The sequence below is a fragment of the Natator depressus genome, chromosome 19 (assembly GCF_965152275.1).
Source record: "Natator depressus isolate rNatDep1 chromosome 19, rNatDep2.hap1, whole genome shotgun sequence".
Taxonomy (NCBI): Eukaryota; Metazoa; Chordata; order Testudines; family Cheloniidae; genus Natator; species Natator depressus.
In genome coordinates this window covers 4,001,130-4,013,575 of record NC_134252.1, presented here as the reverse complement: position 1 = coordinate 4,013,575, position 12,446 = coordinate 4,001,130, and the positions used below count along the sequence as shown (strand labels likewise).

At 53.8% G+C, this 12,446-nt stretch overlaps 1 protein-coding gene across 2 annotated transcripts in view; it reads right to left on the bottom strand.

Moving 5' to 3' along the window:
* Positions 1 to 12,446, bottom strand: part of DLGAP3 (DLG associated protein 3) — a 138,206-nt gene that overhangs the window by 29,757 nt on the left and 96,003 nt on the right. The window lies entirely within an intron of this gene.

Here is a 12,446-nt window from a genome sequence, read left to right as displayed (position 1 = left end):
TGGCCCACCGAGTCTAAAAACCCGACCGCACCCGCCAGTCACATCTGAAAGGACGGCGAAGTTATGGGTGCTGAAAAGTGAGCTCCAAGTAAGGCAGGTCTGTGAGCCCAGCCCAAAGTTGTGCTGCCGTGCAGAGCCAGCACAGGACAGACGTTCCATTTCACACAGAAAAGAGATATTAGAATTGGAAAAGGTGCAGAGAAGGGATGGAACAGCTTCGATATGAGGAGAGATTAAAAAGACAGGGACTGCTCAGCTTGAAAGGGATGATCGAGGGGGATATGAGAGAGGCCTATAAAATCAGGAATGGTTTGGAGAAAAAGAGCTATTTACCCCTTCCCGTAACACACGAACCAGAGGTCACCCAATGAAATTAACAGGCAGCAGGTTGAAAACAAACAAAAGGAAGTATTTCTTCACACAACGCACAGTCAACCTGTGGAACTCCTTGCCAGGTGATGTTGTGGAGGCCAAAAGTCTAACCGGGCTCAAAGAAGAATTAGATAAATTCACAGAGGATAGGTCAAGATAGTCAGAGACACAACCCTGGGTGTCCCTATGCCTCCGACTGCTAGAAGCTGGGACGGGACAACAGTGGGATGGATCACTCGATAAATTGTCCTGTTCTGTTCATTCCCACTGAAGCACTGGAAGACAGGACACTGGTCTAGATGGAATAGGTCTGACCCAGTATGGTGGTTCTTATAATCGAAAGGATTTTGAGATTTCAAAATCTAGCTTCACTCCCAATCACAACAAACCCCCAAAATTTCAAAGGTCGCCACAAAAGAAATTGGTTTTAAAAAACAAATGTGTTTTGGATCAATTGAAACATTTCATTGTGATTTTGGTCAGTGTTCTACTATAATACATACTAGAATACAGAATAAAAAACGATCAAAATGAAAAGTCATTTCAAAGTGAAAAATCTAAAGATTTCAGTTCAACATGTCAAAACGGGACATTTCAACATTGTCAGAACATTTTCCACACACACACACACACACACACCCTCCCTCCCTCCCTCCCTGGTTTTCCTCCGAGATGAAATTTTAATCCTAAGCATTTTGATGTAATCACAACTGCACCGGCCGGTGGAAAATGGTTCTGCATTTTTCCAACCAGCTCTACTCACGTGGCATATAATGTGCTGAAATAAGGAGTCAGAGAGAGAGGGCCCACTGTGATATGAAATCTCAATCCATCCTCATTCTACCTGCAGATCTTCAATCAAGCCGTCCAAATGGCACTTCTGCCGTGTTCCAGTGGAGGTTACAGAGGTATTTATAGAAGCTACCTTGAAACCTCAGGAACCTATCAGTTCATTTATCAAAGTGCCTGCAGTTCCCCATTCAAAGCAGGCAAACAATAAGAAGAAAGAAACTGAGCAAAGAAAGTTAAACTGTACCCAGGGCATTTTATTCAACACGAGGCTCAAACCAAACAGCCTGGCTCCTCTAACAGGCTGTCTCATGGGCTCTGAGCCATGAACTGAACAGTCTCCCGGGGACTGAGGAGGCCCTGGCATTTCTCTCACTTTGCTTTTATTATTATTATTTCCTTAGACATTGGTGAGGGACGGGCACGAGTCGGCACTGGCTGGGGTGAGGCAACGTGCTCACCTGACTCAAAGCTGTTACCCCAGCATTGCGTCCGTTCTCAGACACACCCACGGCTGCAGGGAACAGCTGTTCCATGCCACACCCAGTGGTTACCAATGAGAACGCTCAGAAGCAATGGGAGTCCTAACAGCAATCTATGCAGCCTACAGCGATGCGGCTTTAAGCTGTGATGTTTCCATCTCTCCCACGCTTACCCGGGGTGGGCCAGACCAGTAGGTGTATGGGAGACCCCGATGGAAAAGCCATGGTGTTATAGGGCATGATGATGAGTCACTAGGGGACGCTGTACCCTCTTGAATCCATATCGATTCCAATGCCCCAGCAGTCCTGCTAACATACTGCCCAAACCACTGCACTCCTGCAGTAGCACTCCTGGAAGACGTAGTGGTGCTTTGGGTAACTCTTTCGTTCGGGTTGGGTTTTGGCTGAGATGTAAAACCAAGCTCTTGACCCCATGTTGCCACTAAGGATCCCAGGGCACTTTTCCCAGCAGCAGAGGGCGTTGACCCCAATGTCCTGGCCAAACTGAATCACTATAGTCTAACTCCTGCCATTCTCCTTGCAGTTCCAAGTGGATTTGGGATCGTTCTTCACTTCCTGTCCTAAACCGATGAGTAATGTTGCAGAATGCTGTTAAACAGCTGCCACGCTCCATCCTAGAGGTGGCTGCATTTCCATGGGGTGAAAGGCAGGACCCGTAGGGATACCTTGTAAAGCGTTTGGGATGAAAGGTGTTGTGTGTCTGTATCTTTATACCCTGCCTCTCGACCTGAAGGATCCCAAAGCACTTTTCAAATCACTCACAACAGTTTGTTAAACAGGACACGGCATCTGCTTAATAATAATAATAATACCCAGCTTTCATATAGCAATTTTCATCAATAGATCTCAAAGCAGTTGATCCCCAAAGTATCATGATCCCCATTGTGCAAATGAGGAAACTGAGGCATGGGGGAGGGGGAAGTAATTTATGCAAAGTGACCCAGCAGGCCAGTGGCAGAGACAGGGATAGAACTCAGGCCTGAATGCCAAGGCAGCGCTCTAGTCACTAGGCAATACTGCCTCCCTATAGTACACAGGAGTTTAGGCATGTGCAGTTTCTTGAGAGCCAGTGTGGTCTGGAGGGTTAGAAATCCACAGGCCCTCTGTTCTAATGCTGGACTTGGGCAAGACTCACCACCTTTCTGCCTCAGTTTCCCCCATCTCATCTTGAGAACAGTGATGCTCCTTCACAGGAGTTAATGGAGGTCTAATGCTTTGAAGTAGACAGTGCTCTATATGCTAAGTATCATTAGGAGTAGAGGTGGAGAATACCCCTTACAAGGGGCATTTAAGGAAGCAGAATGCAATTACCCCCATTGGAATCTGGGCAGGGCATAAGATTACGTTAACCCTATCACTGCATGGGCTCTTTAATGACCACAAGCAGGGAGAGTTTGCTTTTGCGTCCCATTCCCCTCTTATACCAAACTAGGGCTCTGTGCTCAAACGGATCCTACTGATCCAGCAGGGCTTGGAGGCCTCCTATCCAAACACCAACCCAGCCTGAAACCACTCAGCCAGTAGTTACTGAACCAGATCAGAAGGGAAGCACGGTGCAAGATCGAGTAGTGGGGCTAGGTACTGCCAGCAAAGTAGAAGGGAAGGCAGAAATTTCCCAAAGCAGGAAAACAGTGAGGAAATATGGTCTTATGGCTCAGTCCCTGAACTGGGCTTCAGTCCTCAGCTCTGCTACAGGCTCCTTGGACAAGTCACATCATCTCTCTGCGCTCATGGGTCTTGTGAATTTCACCCATGGGGAGGGGTATTTTTCCTCACCCTGAAATATTTCCCAGTAGCAATTGAGGGAGGGGAACTGGCTTAGTAAATCTTGTCAACCTCATTGCTTCTTTTCTCCCCTTCACCCTTTTTTAATGATTAGTTCGAGCCGCTCATGAAAAAATAAAAGCACCATCTCCAGAAGAAACAAGGTCACCTTATTCCCCTAGCAGATCTTTCAGGGCTTGGTTCGGGTGGGAGCCTACAGAACACAAATCATAATTAATAATAATAATTATTATTATATTATTATTATTATTAATAAATATTAAGCCACCCATATTAAAGGGGAAGAAAAGCCACATGGCAACACATCTTCTCGGCAGACAGACGGACGGACACCAGCCTCCCCCGGAATGGGCTGGACAGCTGGACTGCAGTGGCAATAGCTTACGGATACGCCGCTCGACAGCTAGGAGCGCCATAAAGCACGAGTTGGACGAATCCATTCAGATGCCAAAAGAACATTTTTTTTACAATGGCTTTTGAAAGCTGCCGGAAGTGTCTTGACTCAGCTGTTTTGCGTGGCTATAAAAGTCAAATGCAAAGTGCCCCATACCCAGGTCTGCTGATGGCCTTCAGCGCTGACCCACAACCCCACCTGTTGTTCCAGTCCAGCGCTCCCTACACACAGCTGTGCCAATGCCCCTCCTCCTGACCCACTTCAGCCCCTGCTGTTTCAGCCATGGACTCCCACACACTCTCCCACACACTCTTTGCCAATGCCCCTTCACCTGCCCTGCAACTCCTCTTGCTATTCCAGCCTTGGCCTCCCATACAGCTCTGCCAATACCCTTCAGTCCTGCAAAGTCCCGCTCTCTATCGGCTCGATCCGCTCCCTGTCCTAACAGCAGCTAACCAGAGACTGAAAGCTACAGGGAGCAAGCAGGACAGGCCCCGTCTGACCAGTACACCTGGCCACTCAGCTGACTTGTTAATATGAAGAGTTTCTGAGTGAGATTTTAAAAGCCATTAATTCCAAAGGGGACCAGCTCCGCCTATGAGCCTAGTTGCTGAGCTGAGGAGCCAAAGAGGTCTCGGGGCATCCAAGGTTGAAACCCGGACCCTGGGACCATCACCAGCTCGGCTGGCTCGGAGGCCAGACATTCACGCTTCTGAAAGGATACTGACAAATCAGAGAGGGTTCAGAAAAGAGCTAAGAGAAACCCTGCCTCCCTGCGAGAGACGTGAGAAGCGCCATCTCTTTAGCGTGTCCAAGAGAAGGGTTAAGAGGTGACTTGATCACAGTCTACAAGTTCCTAGATCTCGGATAGCAGCTGGCTCTTTAATTTAGCAGCAAAAGGCAGAATGAGACCCAGTGGTCAAAAGCAGAAGCCAGAGAAATAAGACCGAGTTTTCGAACGGTGAGGGCTAATTAGCCATTGGGCCAACTTCCCGAGGGATGCGGTGGAGCCTCCGTCACTTGAAGTCTTTAAATCCAGCGATATGCTGTAGCTCCACCAATGCTGCAGACTCGATGCAGGAATTACTGGGTGAGGGTCCATGGCTTGGGTCAGAGAGGAGGTCAGCCTAAGCGCTCATAACGACCCCTTCTGGCTTGAAAATCTAAACCTCTACGAACTGGAGCTGCCGGGAGACAGCACAGGGAAGACGCTTAAAACAGCTAACAACAAGGAAAATGCAGAAGGAGGCGTTTAAAAACTAAGCAGCAATGATGGGGGAGTGAGGGGAACCCAGAATATCTGCCAGCCCCACTGTTTTGGGTCCAGCTTCTCCCCTTGAAGGTGCTGAGAGAGCAGCTCTGCATTAGAGAGTGTGAGATTCACGTGGCCTCCTTCCATCACGCGGCAACAGCCTGCATCCCAGACACGAGAACGCACGATGGGGTCTGCATGGGGGATTGCGTGTGTATTTTTTACCTCATTAGAACCCGTCAGAGGGCTGGCTTTGTTATGACTATAAATGAGGAAATTACTTATTCTCCAGCGTAGCTTGGCTAATTAACAGGCGTCATTAGCGCTCTTGTTAGCATATTTAGCAAGGGCACCTAGGGCAACCTGTCTTCAAATCATACGTTAGGAAAGGTAGACTGTACTTGAGACAAAGGTAATTGCAAAAGAGGTGGCTTTTCCTAGAGAGTGAAGGGGAGGATTGGAAGCCGGCTTCTTCCCTTGTTAGCTGCAGCCACCTTCCTCAGCCGCTTAGATCTCATTTGCGGTAACTTGTGGAGGGAGTTGAGTCTGATGCAGATCAAGGGCGTAACATGAAGGGAGGAGCCCGTTCACACTGCAGTTGTTTACAGAGATTCAGAGCCTGTCACGAAGTCCCCGGGCGATGCTCTGGAACTGCTCCCTACGAAGCCAGTCAGGACTCTGGTGAAGGCTCCTCTCTGTGAGCAGACTGTCTTCAGGGCAAGAAGCTCACACAGCTTCCACCTTCCTGAGTCTGACCTTGGAGCATTCAGCATCCTCTGCCCCTCCGTGCACTTCCCACAGCCAGTCCACACAGGTGGGGTCCTGGGGAAGCCAGAGGGTCCTGCCCCCCAACTTCGCAGTCAGACGTGACTCTTAGCCAGCCAGTAAAACAGAGGTTTATTAGATGACAGGAACATGGTCTAACACAGAGTTTGTAGGTACAGAGAACAGGACCCCTCAGCCGGGTCCATTTTGGGGGGCAGTGAGCCAGACAACCACGTCTGCACTTCACTCCATGTCCCCAGCCAGCCCCCATCTGACTCACTCTCCACCCCCTCCTCCTCTGGGCTTAGTCCCTTTCCCGGGCCAGGAAGTCACCAGATTCCTTTGTTCTCCAACCCTTTAGCTCTCACCTTCCGGGGGGAAGGGCCCAGGCCATCAGTTGCCAGGAGACACAGTGTCGGCCATTTATGTACACTGGCCCTTTGCTCTGCAACAATTACACCCCCTTATCCCACCCCCTAGAGACTTAAGAAATGCACAGGGGAAACCGAGGCACCCCTACAGTATTCAGAGGAAACATTAAGAACAGTCCCACTTCATCACAGAGCCACACTGTGGTTCTGACCCAAGCATGGCTTGACACTAGGGGTGGGCAAATGGGATCAGAAAATTGATTCCTAATCTTCAGGCAAAATCCAGGAGGAGGGATCCTCAGCTGATGCAAATCGGCCCAGGTCCACTACCTCCACTGCTATTTACACCCGCTGAGGGGCTGGCCCAACACGGGGTGGGACTGAGGTGCATCAGCAGAGCTGTACCTAGGCGGCCCCGGGCTGGGTTTGCAGGGAGGGCTGCAGATCAGGAGCGAGGTGCCTTGGCAGAGCTGTGTGCCCATGTGCCCAGGCTATGCCAAGCTCTAGCCAAAGCTACTTCTCTCACTTTCCCAAGTGCTGAATTTTCTCTTTGAACGACTCCCCAGTTCACACAACTTCTCAGGCCAGGGATTCACTACAGGGACTCAGCTCCGCCTTCGGGCTCTGGGAGAAACTGCCACTTGCCACGAGGGGGGCTGGCGGAACAACGGGAGGGCTGCGGGTGCAATGCCAGGAGAGGGACGCTCATGGCTCCAGGCTCCCCTGGGATCTCTCTGACTCCTGGCCCCTGGGAGTGAGGTCTCTTGATGACAGAGGGTGATGGAACAGGCCTCCAGAGGGACAGGACCACAAGAAGCACAGGGGGCTGAGAATGAAACCGCCTTCGAACACAGCTCCTCTAATAAGCTTTTCCACTTGCCTTTCTGCCATCCTCACGGCTGGATCACTCGGTCCCGTTTCCCTCCCTCCCAGTCCGACTCCTGCACTAATGAGGCTCCCTAATTGCTCCATCTGAAGCTCCCTAGCTGCAGCCTGTTAAAAGAAAAGGCAGCTGTCCTCCCAGGGAGATGTCGCATGGCAGGCCTCCTGGCACATCCATTCCCAAGTTGCCCCACGGAGGTCGCCAGGGGTTCCAAGAGGAGGATCGGGCCCGGAGGACTCCCACAGACGTGAGCGTGGTGTAAAGCGAGAGGAGGATCAGGCCCATCCTCTTGCCTTAATGAATCCTCGTTCTTTATTTATTAAAACGGCTGCTGCTTCCAACACCCCCCACCCAGCGTGAGCGAGCAGCGAGGGCGTGCCGTGCCGCAGGGAAGGAGCATGCCGTGAGAAGCAGAGCGCTACGCAGCAAGGCTTCGAGCCGCATGCCGACGCGGCTGCCCTGCTCGGCTACGTTTACAGGAGAGGCTCCGGCCCAGAACCGCCCCCAGATCTGGGGGGAGCTCAGATCTGCCCTCAGACGCAGCAGCTGGCCTCGATCGCCTGGGTGCAAGTGTAATAGAGCGGCTTAGTGCATGCGATCCGTGTCTCCCCTAGCAGAAGCTCCCAGCAGTGCCAGGAGCTGGCTACTCAGAGACACGGGAGTTACTCCGTTAGCTCAGCCCGCAGGGACGCAGCGCGGTTAGGGCTCCGGAGACTCTGCCAGTGACCTGCTGGGTGACCTGGTTCAGGGCAGGGTTTGTCTCCCATCGTGCTTCTGTACAGCACCTAGCACAATGGGGCCTCCAAAGATCCTCACTAACTAGCATGGTTTGCATGGAGCTGTGGTTCATTCCCCAGACTCCTAGGACATTTGGGTCCAGATTTCGAGGCTCAGCTCCATCTCCAGTTCAAAGCAAAAAACCCAGAGGAGATTCCATAGCGTGGTCATGGGCTGGGTTCTCTGACTTCTTAACAGCACCGGCAATTATAGGTGGCCAATAGGGGCAGTGAAATCTCATGCTCCAGGGCATAGGCTGATCCCTGCAAGGGTCAGGAAGGAACCCGCCACAGCACAGAGGACTGTGCCCACCTCAAAGGCATCAGCCAAAGGCAGGATGAGGGACCAGTAGTCCAGCTGGCTATGGCATATGGTTATCCCAGCCCAGGGGACTCCAGTGTCTCTGAACCCAGGCTAAAAACCAATGGGAAAAAAGACTGAGATGAAAATCCAAGTTCTCCCATCTGGAGAGCCGTAGTGAGTGTGGAGGGGCACGAGGGTCCCTGGGCTAGGCAGGGGAGGGCGTGGTGTCTTCATTAGGGACAGCTGAGCCGAGTGGCTAGCCGACAGGAGAGCACAGGATGGATTTCACTGCTGCTGCCGTGAGACCCTCAGAGGGGACGTCTAAGCCTCCCAGCCCGCCCCCCTGGAATGCCCACTCCCCGCCGCCGGGAAGACGCACCCAGAGAATGAACGGCTCCTGCCTGGATGGGGCTCAGAGGGACTCCCGGATGCAACCCCTGGAATAAGGGCCTCCAACGCAGCTTCCAGATGGGGACTCTGCTCCGAGCACCGGAGCCCCTTCCCCAGCGGCGCTAGCTTCAGAGCTGCATGTTGAACAGCCCACTCAGCGGAAACATGAGCCATGGCGTCCAAAGGCCACCAGGCGAGCAGGGCTCTGGGGCCATAGTTTCCTGACTGCCCCAGTCTGACCTCCTCCACCTCGGGGTGCAGGGCCGGGCTTTCAGCCCAGAAGAACCAGATGGGCTCTGGAAATGGAATTCCTCGCACTCCTCCAGGCCGGGGCTGGGCCTGTTCTGTAAACAGGAAGAAGCCTCCAATCGCTGGGGCTGTCCTCTCGGACCACTTATGTCCCTTCCGTACGGATCGACGATGCTGTCCAGAGTTAGGGAAGAGGGGCAGTGAGGCATCCCAGCCTAGTAGTTAGAGCAGGAAACTGGAAGCCAGGATACCTGCGTTCTTCTAGTTCTTTCTCTGTACGCGGAAAGCCACGGACTCACTCCAGTTTGGTGACTTGTAGAATGAGGACAATATCAATCGGCCAACCCAGCGCCTTTCCCGAGTACTGAACTCAGGTGGGAAATGTTGGAATTTAAGGGTCCGTCAGCAGGGGAGACTCCTATAGCCAAAGTTTATCACAAAACATGAGGTTTCCATTAAAACAAACTGCTGCCCTCTTCTGGATGGAATCACAACTGTTCCCGCGTGCATCATAAGCCCTGCACTGCCGACAACTAATGGAGATTCTCTGTGAGTTCAAGTAGTCAGGGTCTGGAGCAAAGTAGATAGCCAATGTGTGCCGTACAGGGGCAGTGGTTAGGTCTTCGGGGCACTGATCAACTTGGAGGTGAAAAGGCGATTGAGACAGGAGGGGGAACGCTCACGGAGGAGGAGGAGAGCTGGTGGGGTGCAGGGGGTCCTCCAAACCAGAGCAAGGAAGGGGAGCTCCTCTCTGCTTTTAGCAAAGGCACCGTCATTCTGTTCCGTGTTTGTACAGGGCCTTTCACAGTGGGGCCTGCTCCATAGCTGGGCTTCCTAGGTGCTCTTGCAATCCGGATGATGACTGAGAATAGAAAGCTGTGCTCCCCTCACGCCCACTGAAGAATCAGGCCATGGATTTATTGTGATCTCCTGCAGTGCCCTGGCTGAGCTGGGGGGCTGGGGCAGGAGGTAGCCGAGGCAGGAGGGAGCAGAAGCATCATCTCCTAGCGCTAAAGGAAGCGAGCAAATCGTCTTACCGACATGTTTGCAATATTTAAATCGGAGTCAAAATAGCAGAGGAGCCCCAGTTATTATGCGCCGTGCGGGCTTTCATGCCGGGGAATTAGCTGAATGAAGCAAAGCAAGGCCTGGCCTTTGCGAGACAGCTCTGTAATTTTCTCGTAAAGAGCTGCCAGCGGCAGGGAAGAGGAGCCCTGAGCAAGAACATTCGCCCCAGCCTGTAATGAATCCAGGTTGCGGGGGGGGGGGTCCTGCACCTTCACCCTCATGGGGACTGCGGAAGTAGAGGTCCCCTCATCCCCCCCGACTCTGCCACAGTTGGAAGGGGCCATGGGGTTCGACTTCTCCAGTGGACAGGGCAGCTTTGGGACTTGAGGGAACAAAGGCCTGGAGAGCAGACTGGCCAAAGGCAGGGGCTTGGCAGGATGGGGCCGATTCCTCAGTGCCCTGACCCTGATGGCCACGGTCTTTCATTCCCCCAGAAATGAGGCAGGCTGGGGAGGCTTTGCAAGGCCGATTATAGCTCGCTATGCCCCCTTGCAGCTCCCTACACACCCCAGCCCCCCATCGAATCTCCCTTGCTCCAGCGCAAAGCCAGGGGAACCCACTCCCTGGGGAGGGAGACCAGAATCACCCTCCATGTAACCCTGCTCCCGGCCCACCCTCCTGGCATCTCGTGCGCCAGGCTTCCAGCTCCCACGCCCTGGGTCTCCCGTGTGTCCCTTTGCCCAGTGCCCTCAGCTGGATTGCTGGGAGCGGAGCGCCCTGATGCACTGCCCCGAGATGCCCCAATTCCCACCGGCCGGGGACATGCTCTGAGCCCCCCCAGGTCACAGCAGGGGGCGCAGATGGGCGCCTGCGCCTTGCACCACCCCCGGAAAACTGGTGGAAGCGGGTAGGGAGCTCAGGTGGCTGCGTCCCCAGTGGGAGGCCAGTACTGCTCCCGTGTGGATTCCACTCCGGGCTCCTGCTCTTCGCCCCACAGCTTGAAACGCTGCCTCCGAACCCCAACTAGCTCAGATCCGGACCCCATGGTTCACTGGAGCAGCGTGGGGGTTGACCCTGAACTCGCCCCCTTACAGCCCTGCCACAGGCCCCAGGGCCACACCCCCCACCCATGGGGCAGAATCCCTTTTTAACCCCCGACGCCCGCACCTCCGAGGGAGTGCGGAAACGGCTGGTGTGTTCAGTGGTCAATGGGGGGATGTTTGAGCATTTGAGTGTGAGCTGGTTGTTTCAGAACTGGCTGGGTTACCTTACTGTGCCCCTTTTCAGGCTGGAGCCCTGCTGGGGATGGGGAAAGGGGCACAGCTGCAGCGGGCAGGGTCCGATGCCAGCAGAGCCCGGCGGGCCCCGGCGTGTGCACACTGGGCGAGTTTGGGGTTTGGATACAAACTTTGATCCAACCCCCGTTTTCAGACAGGCCCTGCTCAGGGACAGTCACAGGGCCCAGCTAACAGGCCGTTTCCCTCCCACCTGCCTGCCTGGATATCCGGAGCAGAGCAAGCGGGGCCGTGCCAGGGTGAAGCTAGAGAATCAGCCCCCCTGTGCCGCACCTTCCTGGGAGGGGGAGATGAGGGTCACTAGGGCTTTGAGAAGAGCCCGGCCCTGCACATGGGAAGTCGCTGAGGAGCGCACGCAGGCGCTGGTAAGGTGAGGATCGGGTGCCCCCCCCGGCAGCGCAGCCACGGCCTCCAGTGACAAGCTTTCCTGCCCCCGCTCCCCAGCCAGGCATGTCAAGCCCAGCCCTGCCTCTCAACACCACGCTCATCCCTCCCAGGCACGGGTGCCACATGGAGCCTGCCACTGGTGGGGATGGAGAGCAGCTGCATTCGTGCAGCCTAGCAGGGAATAAGAAACCCAGCTCCAAGCAGGACGGTGGCGGTGCATAAGCCAAGGAGAGACCCGCCCTGAGCTGAGCGCCGTGGAGAGCTGCATCCAAATCTGCCAGGGGCGCGGGGATGTCTCATTGAGCTTCTCTGGGACAGAGAAGCAGCTTTGATGGATGATATGAGAGTGCCTGGGAAATCCATGCGGGCAGAGCTAAAAAAAGAAGTGAGGAGTGGACCCCAGTGACACAACCAGCCCTCCTGGGCTAGTAACTGGAAGTTGGGTACTTCACCTGAGTCCTAGAAATGTAGGGCTGGAAGGAACCTCAAGAGGCTGGGATCAGCCCTGCAAACTGAAGTGCTTTTCTGAACCCCTTCACATATGCAATGCAGGCCGAGAGGCCCCACGAGGTCAGCTCATCACAGACACCTGATTATTCTGCACGTGGCATTTCCAGAGCAGCACAGCCCATGACCCAGGAGGGCGTCGGTTCTAATCCCAGCTCTGCCGCTAGCCCCCATTGTTAGGTAGATCACTTATGTACTCTAGTTTTGTGATGTCTAAAAGAGGGGGACCCCTTGTTTCTTCCCCCTCCCCACCCCCACCCACACGAGGGATGTTATGAGGCTTGGCTATTGAGTGCTAACCAGATTTGTTCCAGAGGCAAGGGGAAGAAATGAGGAAGCTAAACAAGATTTTCTGAAGCTCGAAAGGTTGGAGAAAGGTCCCAGCCAATTGCTTCACCCTCGGGAACCCAGAAACA